General features: G+C 38.9%; 1 protein-coding gene across 10 annotated transcripts in view; it reads left to right on the top strand.

The window, feature by feature from the left end:
- LOC115427461 (collagen alpha-1(XXIII) chain-like) overlaps nt 1-21,870 on the top strand; it is a 140,612-nt gene that overhangs the window by 25,112 nt on the left and 93,630 nt on the right. The window lies entirely within an intron of this gene.

Raw genomic sequence — 21,870 nt, forward strand, 5'->3', positions numbered from 1 at the left:
GTGAACATCCAAATGGGTCATATCTGATGACCATGAAAAGATGACGAACTGTATTTTACACCAATTATTTATATGTATTGATAGGATTAGTGGATCAACAGGTATTTAACACTTTAAATCAGTATATGCTTTCGGCCAGTGGTGGCGGTTGAGTCTTTATAGGTTAATACAACAGTGTTCATAAAGTTGGAATAAAATATTTTTTACCCTTGCTCATGAAATAATTGTGACAATATGATTTATTCATGATAGATAAAGTGTACCTGGGACTCAGTATCTAATCACTGAACCTGATCAAAGGTGATTACTGACATGTATAAAGAGGAATAAAAAGAGAAATGCGTCTGAAAAAATATTATTCCATCATTATGGGCAACAATGCATCTGTTTCAATTAAGTGATTAATCATTGCAGGTTTAACTTCATCACAATCCTTGACAATTTGCAACAGCCTTAAACTGTCAGAACAAATAAAGAGCACAGTTATTAATACTTGGAGGATATCCGTTGTCGGGTTTAGAGCTGCAATGATTTAAGAAATCAATGAATTAGTTACTTGTCAACTTTGAGCATTTGTTTCACTCTCAAGATCCCACTCTTCATTGACCTATCAGTTAATCAGGAATTGAGATTAGTTGAAAAAGTAAATGGTAGGAGCTTTTGTCAGGTTTCACACTGAGCTGGTGGGAGTGTAAATAATAAATAAAAATAAGTGTTCTTTTCTCATCACAGTTTTCTCAGGCTTCGACTTGTGACGTGTGACCAATCAGAATCAGAGCGTCGTGGAACCACAGAGTAGGTGGATACAGACAGAACCAGATAATCTGTCTCTCCTTAAGTGACTCACCATTGTAGCCTCTTAGTGTTGTTTTCGTCTCCATGTGTTCAGATTGTACCGTCTCTCATACTGGAATGTGTTTGAAGCGTCGGTAGGAGGACGCTGCCCTCTGGCCCTCGCGCTCTGGCATGTTGCCCTTCCTGTGCTGCTCCTCCACCCTGGTGTAGACCCCCCCCTCATGCCCTCTGCCCCCTGGACGTCCACACTCTCAACCTTCACCCCTTCCGCTCCCATGGCACCTTGTTTCCCTCCATTTTTCTTCCATCAAACCCAAACCTCTCTGCTCCGTCTTCACCCGGTGTCTGCCGCCTGCTTTGCCTCCATCTGTTTCATGCTGTTGATGTCCCATGAGGCAGATAGTTGCGGGCCTTCCATTCGTGTAGTCCCTGGCTGGGCTGGTGCACCTCCCCAGGACCAGGATCTTAATCCTGAGAGGGAGGGAGTGTCCACGAACAGTCAAACACACATACACAACCTATGTCTTCTGTGGGAAGGAAACAGCGATATTATGGTGTGAAGACAGATGGCTGCCAGTTCTCATAATCGTCTCGATAACGTTACCTCACATCTGGCTGTGGAGAACAGCTACAGGGCGAGGTGTGCATATGTGTGTTTACATGTGAAAGATGCATGTGGGACTAATGTATATGTGGATGCAAAGGGCAGAGGCTGGATCCCTGTGGTGCAGTTTATACTCCCTCTCTTATTAGATTAGTCAAATATAAACAAAGACCTGTCATTGTAAATACTGATTAATATAGATTATGTTCTTTTACGATTGTCTAAACCTTTAGGCTTAGTGCTAATCTTCTTGTGAGACTACATTTATATCTGGCTGCTGTTCCTCTGTCTACGTCTGCACTGGTGAACATGTGTTGGGTTATAATTGGGCTGTGATGTTGAGCTGGTAGAACTCTGATGACCTTTGTGCCTGGTCGCTCAGGGAAAGTTCAATACCAGGAATGGAAACATCGCTCTACATGCAACCGGCAAAGCCTCCTGAAACAACAGAAGGCTGCAGCACTTTAACTTTGGACAATCTGATTGGGAAATAGATGCAGAAACTTGCGACACACTCCTCTCTGCGTCAATACTGAAGTAATCTACAGATATCAGTCAACCTTGTTTGACAGAGTGAGGCATTTCCCCTCAAATCTCGTACTGTCTCCCACTTGTCGGTCCAGATGTCCCTCTTGTAGAAACTCTTTAATGGAGCGTGAGAGTAGTGATGGGCAACACCCAAGCCGCTCTGCTCTGACAGAGTGAAATGTAGATGCCTTTAATCTCTCTTACATAAGCACATTAGCAAAAAGAGGCTCATGTGTGGGTAGTTTACACCAAAGGTATGGTTATATTTGGGCTGACATCTGTTAGAGGAAGGAGGCATTTGGTCATTTTTAATGTGAAGTGACCACTTCTGAGTACGTCTGACATACTGAACCCTAAAGTCTCATAAGTTCCCATCCACTCTTTTCCTAAATGTGCCTTCATTACAAATAAAAATCCAAAGAAAGGTGTGGAAAATTCTACAATTTTCTTGGTGTATTCCTTTAAAGACACTCAACTCCCACACTATAGTCTTGCCCCCATTAGACAGCGAGACTACAACCCCCCCTCCCCTGCACTGACGGATGAATCTCACGCTGAGGAGGGACTTTTGATATCTTCCTTTTCTTTTGCAACCTTTCACTCCGTCTTCGTTTTCCCCCGAGAGAGGCCGGGCCAAGCTGCTCAGTATCGGACAAGCTGGGCTTCCTGGTGGGTGATAAGTGACGGAGCGGGGCCTGAGTGGGCAGGGTCCACAGGGAACAAACCTGAAGGGGCCCAAAAGGGTCAAAGGGCATGTCAGAGGTCATGTGTGAGGAAGATGAAGAGGGACTGGGTTGAGTTTTTCAAGGTACCACAACGCAGATGGTGATGAGGGGGTAATAAGCCCGAAGCATGGGAACTGCTCTATATAGATTCCAGTGTATTTGTATGTTTGTGTGTAAGTGACACCTTTAAACTAGCCTTTCATCAGTAATGAGAAGCTCCAACACCCCCACTAAAAGGCATAATAATCAGACAGTAAAGCATCCTACCAGAGCAATTAAGAGGTTTGTTTTCTGAATGTCCGTTTGAAGCAGTTGACACGCCACCCATTAATCTTTCATGGAGCTAGAGGCAGAAAATCCACATTACAATACAGATAGGTGTGCATATTTGGGCAAGCTGTTTATTTACCATGAAATCCAAGCTATCAGGCTTGTTAGCTCACATGATAATTTGTGTCATACATCCTCTGCTGATATGTTTCCCTTAGTATGGCCTCTGTTTAGGGCTGCGCTCGATTGCAGGTGTGGCTAATTACTGTGTGTTTGTGTGTGTCAGGGAGGGAAAAAGACCTAAGAAAGTGAAGAAACAAACCTGAGACAGACTAATGTTTGAAAGATTAAATGGATGTTTGCATGTGTTTTTGTCCATTAGTGATAGTGCAGGGTTTCATGGTGTCTGTATGTGTGTGTGAGGGATGTTTATGATCTCTCATCTGGATGAATTGTAGAGTTTAGGATATTTTCTGTTTCCAAACTTCACATGAGCATGAATATTTATTATTCATTTTTATTCAACTTCATTTCATCTCACAACCATACACTTCATTTTGGAATTCTTCAATTACAATAATTTATACTACACACAACCAACCATGTTATTTTAATTAGATGAAAAGAAAAAACATTTTTTTTTTTTTTTTTTTTATGATATAAAGTAAATAAGTTGGTCAAATTAATCTCAGGGTAAGAGGAGGGTTATTTATGTGGATCTGCACAATGTCAATGATTCATTAGATCTGTGCAGCCTAATGAACAACTCTGATTTGACAAAATATTTCTATCTTTCCTCATTTATGTGATATTTATATAAGATGGCAACTTGAGTAACAATTTGCAGCACATGAGAGGTTGAAGACATACTTAGAAAATGTCAAAGCATCATTCGAGAAGTCATTAAAGTGGTGATGAGGGTAGAAAATTAAGACGAGTGATGAACTTTAAAGCTTAATTTATTTTATTTTCCTTTTAGGGAAATTCAGGCTCTACATTTTATCCATCTTAATACATACACAGCTCCTAGCATTAGCATTAGCATTAGCATTACTATTATTCAAGCTGCCATTGAAGGTGCTTGGGGACCAACTCCAGATCTTCATCAGCACTTTGGTTGAAGACACAGACAGGGGAATTAACCCATGTATACACCATATGGGACCTGGAGGAAACCCATGTTTGGCAGAAAGAACAGGCAAAGTCAACACAGAAAGGTCTCCAGACCAATAGGGAATTGAACTTATAACCTTCTAGCTGTGAGGCAGAGGTGCTAACCACTAAAAAGAGAATAAGGGTTTTAAAGTGTTAAAATGTTAACGTCGACTATAGATACACAATATGCAAATATTTTTCCAATCTCATCATTATTTTATGGACAAATGTACTTAAAGCCACAGGAGCTGAAATGTGGATCGAGTTTAACCCATAAAGACCCAGAGTTACTTTTGTGTCAGTTCCCAAATGAATTTTTTTTCCCTACTTACCATCTCTTAAGTGATTTATCATCATTTATTATAATATTATCCTCTGTATTTTGCATTTTTCACTGTAAATCATGTATTTTCCTATATTTAGTTTTCTATATTTTATTTAGATGTTTATGAAAACTCAGAGTAAATTCAATGTTATTATATCAGAAACAGAGACAATGGAAGAAAAAGGGACTTCTTCAGTAAATATATCAATAACAGAACATGAAATAGTTATGTCCATCCATTGTTATATAGCAAGCTCAATGGGTTTTACTGGTAAATCAGTGTTGTAGAAGATGATGGTATTTCCACGTTCACTACAGAGCCTCTGAACGTCCAAATGGGTCACATTTGATGACCATGAAAAGATGATAAACTGCATTTTATATATATATATATTTTTTTACATGTATTGATAGGATTAGTGGATCAACAGGTATTATCAGTTTATATCAGGAGATGTTTTTGGTAGATAGATGTTTGGGTCTTTATGGGTTAAAAAAACGTGCAGCTCTCTCAGTCGTAATAATAAAACTAAAAATAAAGGTAGATGAGATGACACTTGTTCATCCCTCTGAGCTTCTGTCATGACTTTAAAGTAGAGCAGTAGAACCATGTCCAGGTTGTGTCTGATCAACGATTGGGATTTACGGCTGTCAATCACCTATTTAAGCCCCACGCCTGTCTGCAGACACCTGTTATTAGCCACAGTCTGCGTCACGGGGTTTCTACAACCAGAAAAGACAATCAAGGAGTAGATGCAGAAGTTGTATGTCCCCTCAGACCACACATGGTCAAATGTCAATATGGAATTTTTACCCAGTAATGCCAAAAAAATATAATCACATACTACAGCTTTAAATGTCTCAAGTGTGCAGAAGTGCAAATACCCTTTAAAAAGAGAATAAATTTTATTGTTGCTCTATTATTAAGTTAATATTCATGGCTAACCATTACTAAATCCTACATTCTAATAACAAATTGTTGACTTATGATAAAAACAGTGTTGTAATTCATTTAATATTGTTCATCCAACCATCAGTTTTCTTTCTCTCTACTAATATTACACTTCAGAACATGGTTTGTGGTCTTTTGTCCTGATTGCTGACCCCTGGCCGAGGTCCATATTGGCATGGGTGTCTTCACTCTCAGTGGGTGCTCACTATAACAGCTTCCTGTTTGACCACACTTACTCTATTAGCTGGAGTAATGAGATTCTTAAACAGTGTTATAAAAGTGTTATGTTAAAGGAGGCACAATCTGAGTTAAGTTAAACTCAGGAAGCAACCCAAAGCTCAGAAACATAAATGCCTTCACAGTGTCTTCATCACTTCATCATCATCCTAGTATGAGTCCGTCTTTATTCTCTTGGAGTGAAGGCTAATTACCTCCTGTCCTGTCTGGCTCCGAGTAAAAATGAAATCTCTTTGCCGAGATGCATTTCCTGTTTGGCAGGAAGTGCTGAATGGACTTTAGAGATAAGGTCGATATGCATAAAGATGGCAGAAGGAGGAAAACAGCGTGTAATTATTTACAGGGAGAAGCAAAGTCAGGTCAGAGCTTGTTTCTACCTGAGGGTAAAGTCCTTGTCCTGATAGTGGTTTGGTTATCTTTACACCAATCCTCTGCTTCAATTGCTGTATTTGATCTTCTCTTATCACATATGTCAGGCCTAAGGACAGTACTCATGCACTTGGCATGGCATGAGAACCATTATGCAGTCCAAATGTGCTGATTTATTGAGATGCTATCAAAGGTCTGATAAATGATTCGAAGATATGATACGGCAGCGTTTGTTTGCACACTTTAAAACACAGAAATATATGCAGTTCACCAGCGGATTCAGTTAGGCAGTGAACCGCCTCATAACTTCGAAGAGCTGTTATCACCTTCCCTTTTCCCAGTGTTTGCTCATCCACTGGAGCAGCAGCAGCCGCAGCACCAGTCAACCTCTGACCAGTGGCCCAAGGGCTCACCTTCCAAAACTGGCTGATGTTCAAAGACACACTTTGCTTGCGTATGATAATGTGGAGCTGTGGTTATTGTGTCAGATGAGACATGTTGTGGAGATGTCTGTGCCCGATAAGATTTGGTCAGACCACGATGCTTTCTGATTCAGTGAGGTCTCCTGTTCTGGTCCGTGTTTCTGGGTCAGGTAATGGGCCAGGGGAGGGCTCACGTATGTCACTTCAAACACTTTTATTCTGTTATTGGAACCTCATGGCTCGGTTACATTTTCAGCATTCTTACTTTGACAGATTTTTTTTTTTCTTTTTTATCTCCATCAACGAAATTCCAGATGCCAACAGCTCCTAGTGCAGCTAGGACTTTTTTCTTTTTCTTTTTTTAGTGCACTTCAATATGTCTACGGCCAATTGAAAAGAAAGTGTTGCCCTGTCTTCCAGTGACACTGCAGAAGTGGAAACACATTGCACGTTAACCTGGTGTTGGGATATCTGGCTTTCCTCAGTGACTGTTGGAAACGTAGGAGCCTCAATGTGTTGAGAGTTACACAGATACACATTTCATATGTTGATATGGAACTTTGATCCACTAAAGACTGCATTGTGAGGTTTAGAAACGTAACTTTGAGGCTGTGATGTTTGTGTAACTACTGTCCAGATTGCCATGAAAGTTTGTGCAGATGTTCACGGTCCAATAGTAATCAAAAGGATAACAGCTTGTCCTGGTTATTGTTTTGCTGCTAAGTCATTTCTGACACTTTTAATTATGGTAAGATATAACAGGACGGTGTTGATGTTGAAGTTAGGAAAAGCTTGTGACATTTGCATGCTTGAAAAAATACAAAAGCAAAATATTTAATGAAACTATTCCCAGACGGACAGCATACATACAATTAAATTTTGCTGTAAAATGTCTGATTTTTTGTAAATATTCATTTTATATCTATGACTGGGCAGTCTTAATTGATCATATTATCTATTCATATTATTACTGTACTCACCTAACATTCACTGTATATAGTCGGTTTGTCACTGTAGAACATTTGTGTTAACCTATGTAAGTTTGTCGCAGTCTTAGGCTAGAGAATGTATTTTATTCTGCAAATAGCGATACTTTAAGGTCTGGGGTTTAAGGTTACACAGATGCTTTAGAGTAATGCTAGAGAGTAAAAATATTAATTCTGTATACAATTATTAATTAGGACACTTTGATAGAAGTACTGCAACTGTATATATAGACTTAAAATTTGGACTTGTGTTTACTTTATCTTGATATTGTCACTGTTGTAATAATGTAACAAATAATGCCCAAAATCACAGAAACCAGAGAAAATTTGAGGAAAATTTGCCATAATTTGGTTGTAACTTGCCGATAACTTATAAGACGTCAGAAAACAGTGATTCAACTCATGGTTAATGATTTCATCTGAAATGATTGTCATATAATCTTTTAATCCTTACTCATAATTACTCACCTCCACTCTAGTTTTCAGTCAAATTTAGCATCTTGTCCTTTAAAAGAGTAATATTTTGCTTTTTTAAAATGGAATTATACATTTTAAAACATTTCCCTGTGGTCTACATAAACTGTAAATGCTATGCTTGGGTTGGAATTCTTCATTAATTCAACTCCACAGGTCCATCTTCAACCCTATTTCTGAGTAATGACACCAGAGAGGTTGTTTTGAGCGCTGGCCCTTTAAATGCACATGAGCCACTTCATGCCCTGCCCCCTCCAGGTTGTTGGCCGTGCTGTTCTGTCCCATTCAACCAACAACTGAACATTTTAGGTAATCGGCTCGAAGTTTGGACATATTTTCAGTATGGACTACAACTGCTGCTGCTGACAAATAACTATGTTGTACTTGGAGAAATGTTTGTCTGAAGTCTTGACCTTATTTGTGTAACAAATTAAGCAGGAATTAAAACAGGTTGTAGAAATCCATTTGAGTTTTGGCAAAATGAATATAAAGATAGCTTTGCAGCACCTGGAGGGTTCAAATTCAAACTTTATGAACTATTAGGGTCCCCAAATACACAAATAAATGTACCAAAGACTAATAAAAGTGGGTTTAGCAAAATATGATCCCTTTAAGATGAAGCCACAAGGCATCCCAGTCTGGTAAAGAATCATCGTAAAGCATTAAATGTCCCCCCCCTTCACCGCAGATCCACCGTTTACTGAACCACAGACTCAAACACAGCAGCAGCAGTGACCTGATTGGCTGAAAAAGGCTTCTGGCAATACTTACTTCCTTTTTGGTCGTCGTAGTTTACACTGTCTCTGTGGGAACGACGCTGGGCTGGAGTGAGTCTTTAAACTGTGTACAGATCCGATTCATTGCAGTTCAAACATAAGGGATGTTATAAATGTTTGTGAGTGCTCTGTTTTTAGTGGCAGATTTGCATTATACAGTCTTACCTAACACACACATTTTTAATTTCCTATGGGCTCTATTGCTCACGCTCATTTACAAACAGTCAATGTGCACCCAGTGAGTCAGCGCCTATTCCTGTCAATGCGTGGGTAATGCGTATACCTGTCAGAGTTTATGGAAAAGAGGGCAAGTGAGGAAATGGAAGAAAATGAAGAAAGTTTTCCTGATCTGTTGAACTGAAGACCTGTGCAACATGACAAAAAAAAACATGGTTTATCATGACATATAGTTTGATGAGTGATAATGCCTGAAGCCTGAGGAAAGACAGGATTAAAAATGCTCATGCTATTGAGCAGTAAGTGTAATGACAGATGTAGGTCTATGTATTTAACCAAGGTAAATAAGAAAAAATCTGCAAGTGTTCCCATTTTAACCCTATAAGGCAGGGGTGTCAAACATGCAGCCTGGGCAAATGTGGCCCAAATCTGATTTTTTTTGCCCATATGTGACCTGTATTCGATCTGTTAAAGACAGTTTGAACAGCACAAAATCAGATTTTTTTCAAAAATGACCCACGTCACTTTCATATGTAGTCCTAAATCCAATACTTATCTGACATTTTGTAATTCGACTTAAGTCTGAACAGCCAGGTCACATTTATTGGACCTTTATGTCATTGGAATGCGACCAACGTCACAATTCTGCTTCCCAGGAGTGTTCCTTCCGTAAACACAGTGCGTGCCTACGTGGTCACATATTACATCAGGACCTCTTTTGTGCACGTGGGTCACTTCTGGGTCGCATTCACGTTCATACTCAAAACTGATAGAAGTTGCATTTAAGGTGTAATATGAACAAGCACACAAAAACTCGGGTTTCACCAAAAAATCCAAATTGTGCATGAAGACCTGCTGTCTGAACGTAGTCAAAGAGTCCACTCTGGCCCATGGGATGAATCTGTGACATGCAAAAACTACACCATTATTAACAGTCAAGGGTGTCAAAATAAGTTTAGCTCAGGGGCCACATTCAGGGCAATTCAAGTGGATTAGACAAGTAAAATAATAACATAATCATTTATAAATGATAACGCCTAATTTTTCTCTTTGTTTTAGTGGAAAAAAGTAAAATTACACGATGAAAATGTTTACAATTCCAAACTATCTTCTCACAAAAATGTGCAACATCTAAACAACCATGAACCTAAAAATAAGTGGAATTTAAATCAATATTCTGCCAGTTACTAAATGTTTTGTGCCTTTTTAGATCCAATGTAATCTGTAAGTTGTAATGTACATGTGTAAATGAAAAGCTGAGGCATATTATTGGTAAACCTGCACTTTTACTTTTTTGCACTTAAACAAAGAGAAAACATTTGAGTTTTTATTTATCAGTTATAATGCCATTATTTTACTGGTCCACCCACAAATTTGGCTGCTTGTGGCCCCTGAACTAAAATGTGTTTTACATCCCTACAAGGTCTAAACAGCCACCAGCAACCAAATGTATCTATTGATCTAAAATGTTTAATAACCTTTGAAACATTAATCCTATCGATACATGTAAATAATTCTGGTAAAATGCAGTTTCTCAGCTTTTCAACAGCATCAGATATGATCCATTTGGATATTCAGAGGCTCTGTAGTGAACCTGGAAACACTGTCATCTTCTACAATGTTGATTCACCAGTAAAACCCATGGAGTTTGATAAATGACAGTGGATGTAGTTCCTTATTTCATGTTCAGTTAATGATACATTTGTAGATTTTCCCAGAAAATACACTATTTCTTCAGTTTTCTATGTGGTCAGTAACATAAATGTAAGAGAATACCTGCTTTTCATTCAAAAATGCAGAGGATATTATAATAAATGGCCATCAGTGTCTTAGGAAAGGTTAAAAGTACACAAAAATACATTCGGAAGTCAAAGTTGTTCAAGGTTTTTAAGGGTTAAACAATGTTTGTGTTTTTTTGATTATGGTATTTTTTTAGTCCACAAAGTTCTTTTGAATGTCACATCAAGTGCCTCCTACACCCACACATTTAGCCGTTTTAAACAATATAGGTTACAGAATTTACGAGGTGCGCTGAGTGTATCCCCAGGCCAGTGCAGGATGATGACAAACTTTATTATCATCCAGCTCTACTCTGAGGAATACAATTGAAACAACATTCAGGATGGTATCATACTGATTATATTTATGACTTATTTACTCTCTTTTTAGACATCACTTTTGAAATATTTGTATCTGTATTGCGGATTTTCAGGAAATTGCCGAATCAGTTCAGTGCAATTGTTTTTAATTGTGCTCATTTCCCTCTACAAAACATTGTTTTCATGATGTTGTAATGCAGTTACGACCTTTGTAATAAACTATAAACATCAACACTCTAGACTTCAGAGATAGCTGAAAAGAAAAGCACTTAATGTTACTCTTTGATCCCCAGTTAGAAAACGTATCTCATAATTAATACCAACAGAAGTGCAAATAAATTGGCTTGTTGTTTGTACCACTGGGTGGTTTCTCGAACAGCTGAAACCCCAGGGCATTAATGTTGTAGTTTTTGAGTTTGGGAAGAATCCCTTTCTGTCATTTCCTGTTTAAAGACACTTGACTGTTTGGTCAGACCACCAGTAACCTTTAGGCGATCATGACTCCGAGTAATTCTAATCAATCGTTTTTATTGCCTGATGTAGAACAAAAAGGTCTACAGATGAGTGTGATGTGGACCTCACAGTCAGTTCACAAATACCACTGAATGTTAAACCTCAGACCCCTTCTACAGGACCTCTAGTTTATTGTGGTATGCAGTGCTGTCTTTTTCTTTCTGTATCACAATGACATGGTCTGTCAACAAATGACAGTACCAGCAGTAAGAATGTAAATGTGAATCTTGTCCAATCTCTTGAAATCAATCCCACATACACTAAGGCACTGGTTCCCAGTCTTTTTTGGCTCGTGACCCCATTTTAACATCACAACTTTCTGGCGACCCCAGACATTCAAAATGGAGACATTTTTTTTGCTGAAATTAATTTGTTTTTGATCATATAATAGTTTGCTATACTATGTTGCGAATAAACAATAATTTTAGATGATATTTAGTCTATATAATGTATATTATTATGGACGGAGGCAGAAAGCCAGGTGTAGATTACTGCACAAAGTGAGAATTTTATTTTCCTTGGTCAGGATATGTACAGTCAGTCCAGCTTGGATTTACAAGGCTGACAATTAATACTGAACAAACATTAACTCAAACTATGAATTATGAAAGAGCTGCAGCATCTTAAACTGACCACAATGAATATTTGACAGATAAACAGAACCACAGTGCTTCAGTTTCAGTTTCACAGTTTGTCATGTCTTTCATGTATTGTGATTGTCTCTGTCAACGCACCATATATTTTTTATTAGCAATTTTTAAAAAACAATTTATCATTTACTAGAAATTCCACGTGACCCCATTAGAATTCCAGGCGACCCCTCATGGGGTCCCGACCCCAAGGTTGACAAACAATGCACTAAGGTGTTACTTAAAATTCACAATAATTGCCATCCAAACTTTAGCTATAGTTTACATCAGAACATCCCACCAGAGTACACTGTTATATTGACAACATGACTAAGAAATGTGACTGTCGTATCCGTACACAATGGCACAAGGACTTGTCATTCTGATGGCACTGACATGTTCATTGACACAGATATTTACTTTTGAGAGATGAACTAAGGATTTTGAGCAAGAAACTGGCGTTTGCAGGTAATCCATGGTTTTTTGCTATTTGTACGAATTGTTTTGAGAAATGCACTTACTGTTTTGCAAATATCGAGGATGATTCAAAAAACGTACCAAAGCGACTGAGAAAAACTGTAATCCTCCAAACCAACACACAGATGAACCAGTGCAGAACAGTGTAGTCAACAGTCCTTCTGCAGGGGATTTACCTCTGGATCTGTTTGCATGTGTTTTCAGGTCACATGAGAAGAGATGAGATAAAGTTTTGAGTAATGAAATATCATGCTACTTATAAAGCCAGGTGGAGGCAAAGTCTGCATCATGACATGAAAACAGTGAGTGAAGGAGTAGAAAATAAATCATATTTACAGCATCTTGGCTGTGTGATGCCTTTTCAGTGTTTCCAGTGTGATCAGGTCAATTATCCCATACTTTTCAATAAAACTTCCTTTGGAAAATCAAAGTCAGTACAAGTATTATTTACATGCTCAACATTTTGTGCTCTTGTGATGAATTGATAGTGTTAATATCTGTTCATATTGTTTGTCCTATTATTGATGCGCAATAGTTTCATTTGAGGAGTTGACTAGTTATAGTTTAATTTCTATTTGTCTGTAGTTGTAAGGTTGAGGACAGTGATGATTTATTGAAGCTACTAAAAAAGAAATGATGATGATGATGATGATGATGACGACACAATAACATGTCTGTGTTTATTTAACTTGCTATATTGGATCATTTTTGTTTCTTTCATGAACATTTAACATGAGAAAACAACTCATTCCTTTCACCTGTAATTGTTTTTTCTTTGCATGTTCAGTGCTCATTTGTTGGTTTGAACTTTATGTAGTTATTCTTATATCTGTTGTAATTAAATTATGTTGTTGTTGTTTTTTTTCTCACTTTTTTCAGTTTTCATATACAGTAATAACCCTTGTTGGGGGTTAATTTGTGAAATGTATAGAATTTATGATGCATGGGAAACACATCCTTGTATAAATGTAAGCAGATATGTTCTGAAATCAGAGCTGCCTCTGCCTGTGATAACCCTGTGCAGCCTCTGAGGATTTATAGCTTTGGATCTCACATCCATCGGTACTGCAGCAGATGTATGCAGAGGTCTGTTTGACGGCCAAACTGATGAGGCTGAGCCTCAGTCATGATGCCTGTTAATAAAACTATAGCACCAGCTCCAAGCATGAACCCCTCTTTTAAGGGCTGAGATGAATTCCAAATGTTTCATTGTTTTCACTCTCTTTGGTTCAAGTCTCTCATTAAATCAACTGTGTTTGCATATACGTAATACTTGTGTGTATATATGTGTGTGTGTGTGTAGGTGTGTGTGTGTGTGTGTGTCTTTATGCAAAGAGACTGTGTTGAACTTTCTTATTAGAGTCTCAGTCACAGAGTCGCTGAAATAAGATTTAAATTTATGAATAGTTTGTGTTGAATAGCTGGCAGCGCACTCAGAGAAGAAACTTTTTTGTTTTATTTGGAGCATCACACTGACACCCCACTCCACTCCCACAGCCTCAGCCTCCGCTATGACTTTCACCCTTGGACATGTGATCCTCAGTTTGTTGGTTACTGTTATGAAAACAGTGTATGATAACCCGTCTAGTGGGGAGGACGGTTTACTTCTGGAGTCATGTTAGTTATTTCTTAAGATGTTTGATTTTTTTCCACCCTCAGATAAAGCTCTGGTTTGTTGAGGCATTTCTTCAGAAACACACATATCTAAAGGATTTTCAGATTAATTTCTTTGGAATCTGAAGATAAATCTGTTTGCTTCCTCATTTCTTTCTGGTTCAAAGAGGTTTGATTCAACACTGTGGAGGTTTGTAACCATCTCGTTGCTCAGTGATGGTTTCATTACAGGAAGACAAAGCCAGGGTGAGCCTGAGGCTCCGACGGCCTTTTAAAGACTCTCAGGGGGTTAAGCTGTACCTTCAAGGAACATCCACTTGTCTGAAAACCAGGGCTTTACAGTCTTCCTGCCCCCTGCTATTTTTATTCCTGCTCAGTTGATCTGATGTCAGGAGCCGCAGACACAAACACAAACACCACGTTATCTCATGCTGTTCTGCTGAATGGATATGAATCTTGGCTTATCTGGATGCTCATTTCCTGCGTCTCACACCTCAGTACCCGGCCCTTAAACACACTCTCGAATATACTCACGGAAAGCCCAGGGGTCGGAGGGGGTGAGATTAAGAAGCTAGTCTTGGAGGTCAAAGGTGGCCAAGTTCCTACCACCTAATGATTCTAGGTCGGTGTACTGTGTGACTGCATGCACCCCTGTGTATGTGCATGACTGAACATGTGTGTTAAAGCTGGACAAAGCAGGATTTGTGTGCACGAGCATGCAGCTGTGAGGGCCACTGCGTGTTGATGAGGTCTTAATCAGAGCGCTTACAGCTGGGGTTAAAAGGTCACCGGGTGACGGAGGTTTTTGATTGGGCCCCTGGGAACCTGATGGAGCCCGGGGGCATGGAGGCAGGGTGGCAGCACCGTGATGCAGCTCATTTCTCTCGGTCACTGCACCCAGCAAGCTTTTTTTCTACATAAGCAGTAATACAAACACACACCAATACACATTTGATTGTCCACACACACAGACAATAGCCAGAGGTTTGTTATTCCAAGGCAGGAAAAGTCCTACTGTGCAGCTAAAGCAGCTCATTTCTACCTTTAAACCACAGAGCGTGGTTTTCCCAGTGAACGGAGTGGGTAGTCTGTTTGAACGGTGTCAAGGCTATCAATCATATGAACGTGTCATTATAAATGAAAGAATGAAGACAGGAATGCTTTATTTTGCTTTTATTGGGGGACTCCCTCTCCTTACTGTGCACCGCTTGATCTCATGCCAAGTGTCTGGAGGCAAGGATGACTCACACGGTGGTGGAGAGTTAAGAGGACGGCTTGTAAAGGAGTGGGAGATCTGTGAGCATGTTTTGTACGTTTGTCATGGTCAAAATGCTTTAAATAGTGACCTTAGTTTTTTATATTCCTACAGATATAATCAATCGAAAACAGCTACTGGAAACTTGCTGCACAACTCTCCTGTCCACATTTATTTACATTAGCATTCAAAAGTGCAAAAACTTTCCTCTGCTGACCACTGAAGGTGATTTGTGACTGTGGCTTTTTCTTCTGTGTGTTCTGGCCAAGAAAAATGAGGCGGTTTTCAACCAGAACAACTGCTGTATGTGGACAGCCTGAAGCAGTAGAAGAAAATACAGACACAAAAAACTTCCACTCAAAAAAAAAAAAAAAAAAAAAAGAAAATCCTAACACTAAAAATATGGTTTCAAATAGAATTTAATGATCAGTAGATCAGAGGTCAGAGGTTGAAGAAACAGTGACATTGTCTACTGCATGACCAGCATTTTTGTTTGTTTGTTCTCTAGAACAACAAAAACCAGCAGATTTCATGAGAAAAGACCCAGATGGCTGAAGTGACAGTGGCCTCTGTTTGCCATCTGTCACCAGAAGCAAAGTTTGGTAAACTGTGGTCATATTCAGACTACCAGTGAACATCCTGTTGTCCTTTGGTAAAGTATCGTTCTGATGGGCTAATGGCCTTGTTCAGTTTCAAAGCAGACCCCATCCTGTTCCCCCATACCTCCCAACTAAGCTTTTAAAGCTTACTGAAGACTCTATGGAGTGAAATATGAAAGAGGTAAAGGTGAAGCAGAGGTCGGAGCAGAGCAGCTCCTCTGGTTTTCTTCCATCCAGCTGACTCTCTGGGAGGGACAGCTTCAGTCAAAGCCAATCAATTTCCCAGAAACACACAGAATCTAGCATCAACATAGAGAATAAGTGTCATGAACGGACCTGCCTGAATCCTGTCATACATTATGCAGCGTATATCCTTTAATATACAGGAGTAGTTCATCATAATGTCTGACGCTGAACATCTGTCCTTGTCAAATGGAGGCAGATGGTTTTTAGTGGACTGACCTTTTCTTAGGATTACATCAAATTAAAAAGCCTTTCTTTGTATATAGTCTGACATATCAGAGTGTTTATTTTCCACAAAGTGTTTGCAGACTTTTATTTATTCAACTCTGGTTCAAAGTTTTCCTCAGTGTCCTCTAGAAGATAAATAAGTGGGCAGCGTGGCAGTAGATCAGTAAGTGAGGATGAGTGGGTGATGACATTGACTACCATGAGAAAGACTCACTCAGAATCACTCAGGCTAATATATGAGTCAATATATAATTGAGGTACTTTTGAAGTTCATGGGATATATCTTCCATACAGTTTTATTAAATGTACAAAAAAAAAAAAAAAGTTTTTTATGTTCATTATGATCATGTCTTTACAAATTCCATAATTATTTTATCATGGAAACAATCACTTATTAATAAAAAAAAATGACTAGATATACTAAAATGTCAACTAAATAACCGTCCGAATTTAATAACAACCACCTTCTAATTAGCTAAACAATAACATGAGCTTATTCAAGAATTGTTTTGATTGTGTTCTTTTTATTAAGTTGAGATAATCATGACAGATATTTATTTTTTGGCAATATATAAAATTTTATATGGAAAATAACAAATTGTATCTGTGTCCGAGAAATCACTTTCAACTAAGTTACCCATTACTAAAACATCTCTCAAGGGAGTGTGTGAATTCCAAATCACATGACCTGCTTCACATGATGTCATTTCCTTCTGAAGAAAACACTAGCAAGACTCCAAGATATGTTCTTTCTCCTCTTTCTTAGTTAATTACCTCCGCCAAGGAGGTTATGTTTTTGCCAGGGTTTGTTTGTTTGTCAGTCTGTTTGTTTGTTTGTTTGTCTGTCCGTTAGTGTGCAACATAACTCAAAAAGTTATGGACAGATTTGGATGAAATTTTCAGGGTTTGTTGGAAATGGGATAAGGAAGAAATGATTAAATTTTGGTGGTGATCGGGGGTGGGGGGGCCCATGGGCGGGGCCACTGATCAGCCTTGGCGGAGGTCTGTGCTCTCCGAGTGCTTCTAGTTAATATAAAGTAGTGTGTGAGTCTAGTGTGGATTTATCGCATGTCAACAGTGTTACTACAATATCTTTATAAATAACTTTCAATTTTACTCAATTGTATATATGATATTTAGAAGAATCTTTCAGTAAAAATGTTATGTGGTGTTTGGTTTTAGGTGGCCATGTTGATTTTAGGTCTGAAAACAGCAAAAATCAACTATCAACTGAAAAGTATCAACTATATGATACAGTCAACTATGTTACTCTGTAAAGGTAACTCAGAAAGTCCTGCGATTATATATTGACCAATATTAGTATATATCTGGTGAAGGAAAGTGATCTCCATCCACATGAAAATTTCAGAAATAATTTCCATCCATGTCACATGACTAGATGAGGCAATAATGTTGCTGGACATGAAAAACATCCCAAAATGCTGGAAATTACAACTCACCTAACTGAATATTGCTGGTAGATAATACTGAAATGCAGAATTTAACTGCACAACAGCTGCTAGCAGAAAAAACAAGAACAGAAATGTGTGTTGAATTGTTGAACGGTTGGGAGTCAAAGCTGATGTCTTTGTTTCTTTGATCAGCTGTTCACTGTTTTATCATTTCCAAGAGTCTTGGTTTAAAAGCAGGGTCAACAACAGTTCCAAAACTCTTCTAAAAGAGTAATGTGGATGCTAGGAGTAAAGATAGGAAAAGTTAAATGAAGAAATTAAAAAGTATGAGTGTGGATGACGTCTCAGTATTGTCCACCTGAAAATCATCACCTATTCTATTTTATTATTAAAACCTGCACTATGAACGGCATTTATGCCCATGAGAGATTTTATTCCGAGATGTAATGTAATAATGAAATCTGTTCTTTCGCTTTTTTCCCACTTGATGTCTCTGTTTTTGATATATATTCTTCTGAATTTCTTTAGTCAACTCATATTTTGTTTTTGAACTCTAATCAAGAGTTTGGACACTTTTTGACAGCGTCAGTCTTCATCCACTCGTATGCAGGAATGTTACTGGCATGTCATCCTAGTAGTGCACACACATATTTATCCTCACGCACAAAGACAGATGCTCGCTCTCCCTCCCTCACATACACATTCATGTACAAACCAGAGAGGCTGAAGCAGTGTAATAGAAGCCAGATTTGTACATTTCATACTTGCAAAATCTCTCTCTCTCTTTCTCTCTCAAGAATCGACTGAAGTAATCGGATGCCATGTGAGATGCCACATTTATATTGCAACATAACATGTCTAAGCCCTGTTTTCTTTGCAATATAGTAAAGCATATTAACTTTAATATGAAATGGCAAATCTCAAATAGAGTTGGAATATAGAACATTGAAACAGCTGTGTTAGATCATCCATCGAAGTAAATCAATAAATTCACATCTAAAACTATTACATTTGTCTTTGAGAATTTTTGGCACATCATATGTAATACATATGCACACAACTATTACTTCAGCCTGATGCGGGTCTGTGTTCAGGCTTCAGTTTGTGGGACGCAGGGCTGTGTGGACCATGTTGAGCCTGCTGGTTTGGACTACATGCTGTGTCTATAGGGAGATTAGCGAGCTTCCGCTTACTCAATGGGCTCCGTTAGTTTTAGGCCTTAGTGTTTTCATGTCAGGCGGGCAAACTGCTTTCCAAACAACTCTTTGTTTCAGCCCCAGCAACTGGGTGACCCACAAACTGAGCAGGCGGATGGGAAAGAAAAGCATGTGGAAATTATAATGACATAACCATCCTGATGAGTCATTTATTTAATAAATGTCACTGACCTGTAGCAGATGATCCAAGATTAAGACGGAGATTGTTTTATTAATTATTGATTAACAGATAATTGTTAAATGCTGTAGTGCTGAAAAGCCCTCAAGCAAGAGCATGTGTAACCTCTGCTCAGCTTGAGATGAAAGACAGACCTCCTTTCAGTGTTTTGGTTCTATATCGTTTTTGTTTTTTCAGGAGGCGTAAAAGCCAACGAAAGATCTCGATCCAGTCAGCTCCATAAAGGGGGCGTGATGGAGGAGGCAGGGTAAGGGTCCTCTCTGCCAGGGATCTCCAGATGTGTGACCTGGCCCGTCACTTTGCGATAAGAGCGACAGCTGACTCTCAGCTAGAAGCATATGGACAAACACGCATGGCTGCATCCAGTCTGCACGGGAAGAAAGAGAAAATGATAAGTGGAGGAGAGGACGATGGTGCAGATATGAGGGAGAAGATGGGCAAAATGACAAATAGACAATTTAGAGAAGAAGACAAGGCATGGGAAAAGAGAGGCAGGCTTCTGTTATTCATCTGCAGTTCACATGTGCAGTCCTGTTTTGCTGAATGCAGAGGGTCCTCAAGGCATCCGTAACCACTCACTCACTCTACACTAAAGTTTCATCCTTCTTTCCATCACTAACAGGCTGTGTAATAAAACCAGTGTGTTTCACAGCAGCTAAGTCCCTCTGTCAGCCTCATTCTTTCTAATTTACCCCCCACATGTCCTTCTCTGTGTAACGATCTTACTAACACTGTCAGACCTTGCAGGTGCAGTACTTTGTACCGAGCTCACAGGGGATAGTAAAGGTGATAGCGATTTATTAGTCAACTTTGTATTTTAATGGATCACAGATGCAACAGGACATGCACAATGGCTCCCATTGGTGGAGAGGTTGTATCTCAGCGTCCGATTGGCTGATCCAGAGATGCCATCAGTGAGCTAATGACAAGAGTCTGGTATCTGTGTGATCTATTCGGCATTTCGACCCCCCGGCGTGAACAGAGTCTGGACGCTGCAGAATAAAAACAGGCCACATGTTGATCCGTGTTGTTTTAGCCCTCTGGGGAGAGGGAAAAGAGGTGATAAGGATCTCTGCAGGCTTTAGGCCAGTCCCTATTGTGCAGTGGGTCGGTGTGTGTTTGTATGCATACATATGGTGTGAGAAGGCAATAGAAACACAGACCACTGCAGCAGTTCAAGCCATGGAAGGGCTGTGGATTAATGTGGCTTCAACGGTGATATCTGACCTTTAACATGTAACTCCAGCTTCTCTCAGAGCCCAACTCCACCCAGTGCATGATTCTGAAAAGTGCTAAAAAGTTGGCAAGAGGCTGAGGGGGTGTGTGGACATTCTCTGGATAGAGGCGTATGAAGGTCTGAAATGTTTGGTTCGGGCTTTTGTACCGATGGGCCTCTTAAAAGCCCACCAAAGAAATTGCCATAAATCTAGAATAATTTTTTTTGGTTTACCCTGCCTTCATCCAGTTATTTTCAATAGAGAACAGATGACAAGGACACTGTCAATCAGACACAAATAGACGACATGCATGACCCAAAACACTTTAAAGGAACAGTTCAGGAAAAGTCCATTAAAATCTGAAATAATAGGCTATCGTCGTGTGAATAAAACATGGAAAAGTTACTCAGAATCTCAAAGAAGTGAAGAGACGGCTGAATTATTGAATTCAAGACAAAGAAGATGAACTGGCAGAGACAAAAGGGAGCACTAAGACTAAATACTTTGAGGGGCAGGAAGACAATCAAGCACATTTGACACCAGGTAAGACAGGAAGTAAAGAGAAATAAAAGATGATTGTAAATGACTTCAAAATAAAACCGGAAATACACTAAGAAAGCATATAAGTGACAGAAGTGGTAGAACTGAGCTTGACAGACTCCTCAAATCCACCAGACTCCCTTTACATAAACATTAATTTTACTTCACTGTATCGCTGCCGTCACTGTGTAGGGTTTTGTTATTGTATGACTGCAGCGTTTTTTTAATGTTCGAGCTGATTGAGGCAGGGGATCTGTGATTACTCTTTTTGTCATGGGAGTTAAATCACTTGAAGAAAGTGATTTAACAACTTCAGTTCCCACCATCGTAAAATGAATGAGGTTTCAAGCCCAGCTCTGATTAGAGGGCGTTAACATTAACTGTTTACATGAGGGAGCAGAAACGGCTGACTCAGTGTCAGCGTTGGCCTTTAAGGGTAAATTTAAAACAATGGTGTTCTTAGTCATTTTAACCTGTAAAATAAAAGATAACGTAAGATAAGATAAGATAAGATAAGATAAGATAAGATAAGATAAGATAAGATAAGGTAAGGTAAGGTAAGGTAACCTTTTTTGTTATAATTTAGAGTCACCTGTACAACAAAATTGGGATAGCAACTACTTCAAAATACACCATAATAAAAACATGCATCAAAACCCAACTGTCATATAGAAGCCAACTTGTGTCAAGTATCAGTATCAAGTAATATAAGATGATTGCAGAGGAATTATTGATTGTATTACAGATAATCATATTGCTCATTTAATTGATGTTGCACATTTTTGTTGAGCTCATAAAAGCCAGTGGTTTAAATTGGAGTTGATTATCGTGATTGCCCACAGATAAAACCGATC

This window comes from Sphaeramia orbicularis, chromosome 10 (assembly GCF_902148855.1).
Source record: "Sphaeramia orbicularis chromosome 10, fSphaOr1.1, whole genome shotgun sequence".
Taxonomy (NCBI): Eukaryota; Metazoa; Chordata; class Actinopteri; order Kurtiformes; family Apogonidae; genus Sphaeramia; species Sphaeramia orbicularis.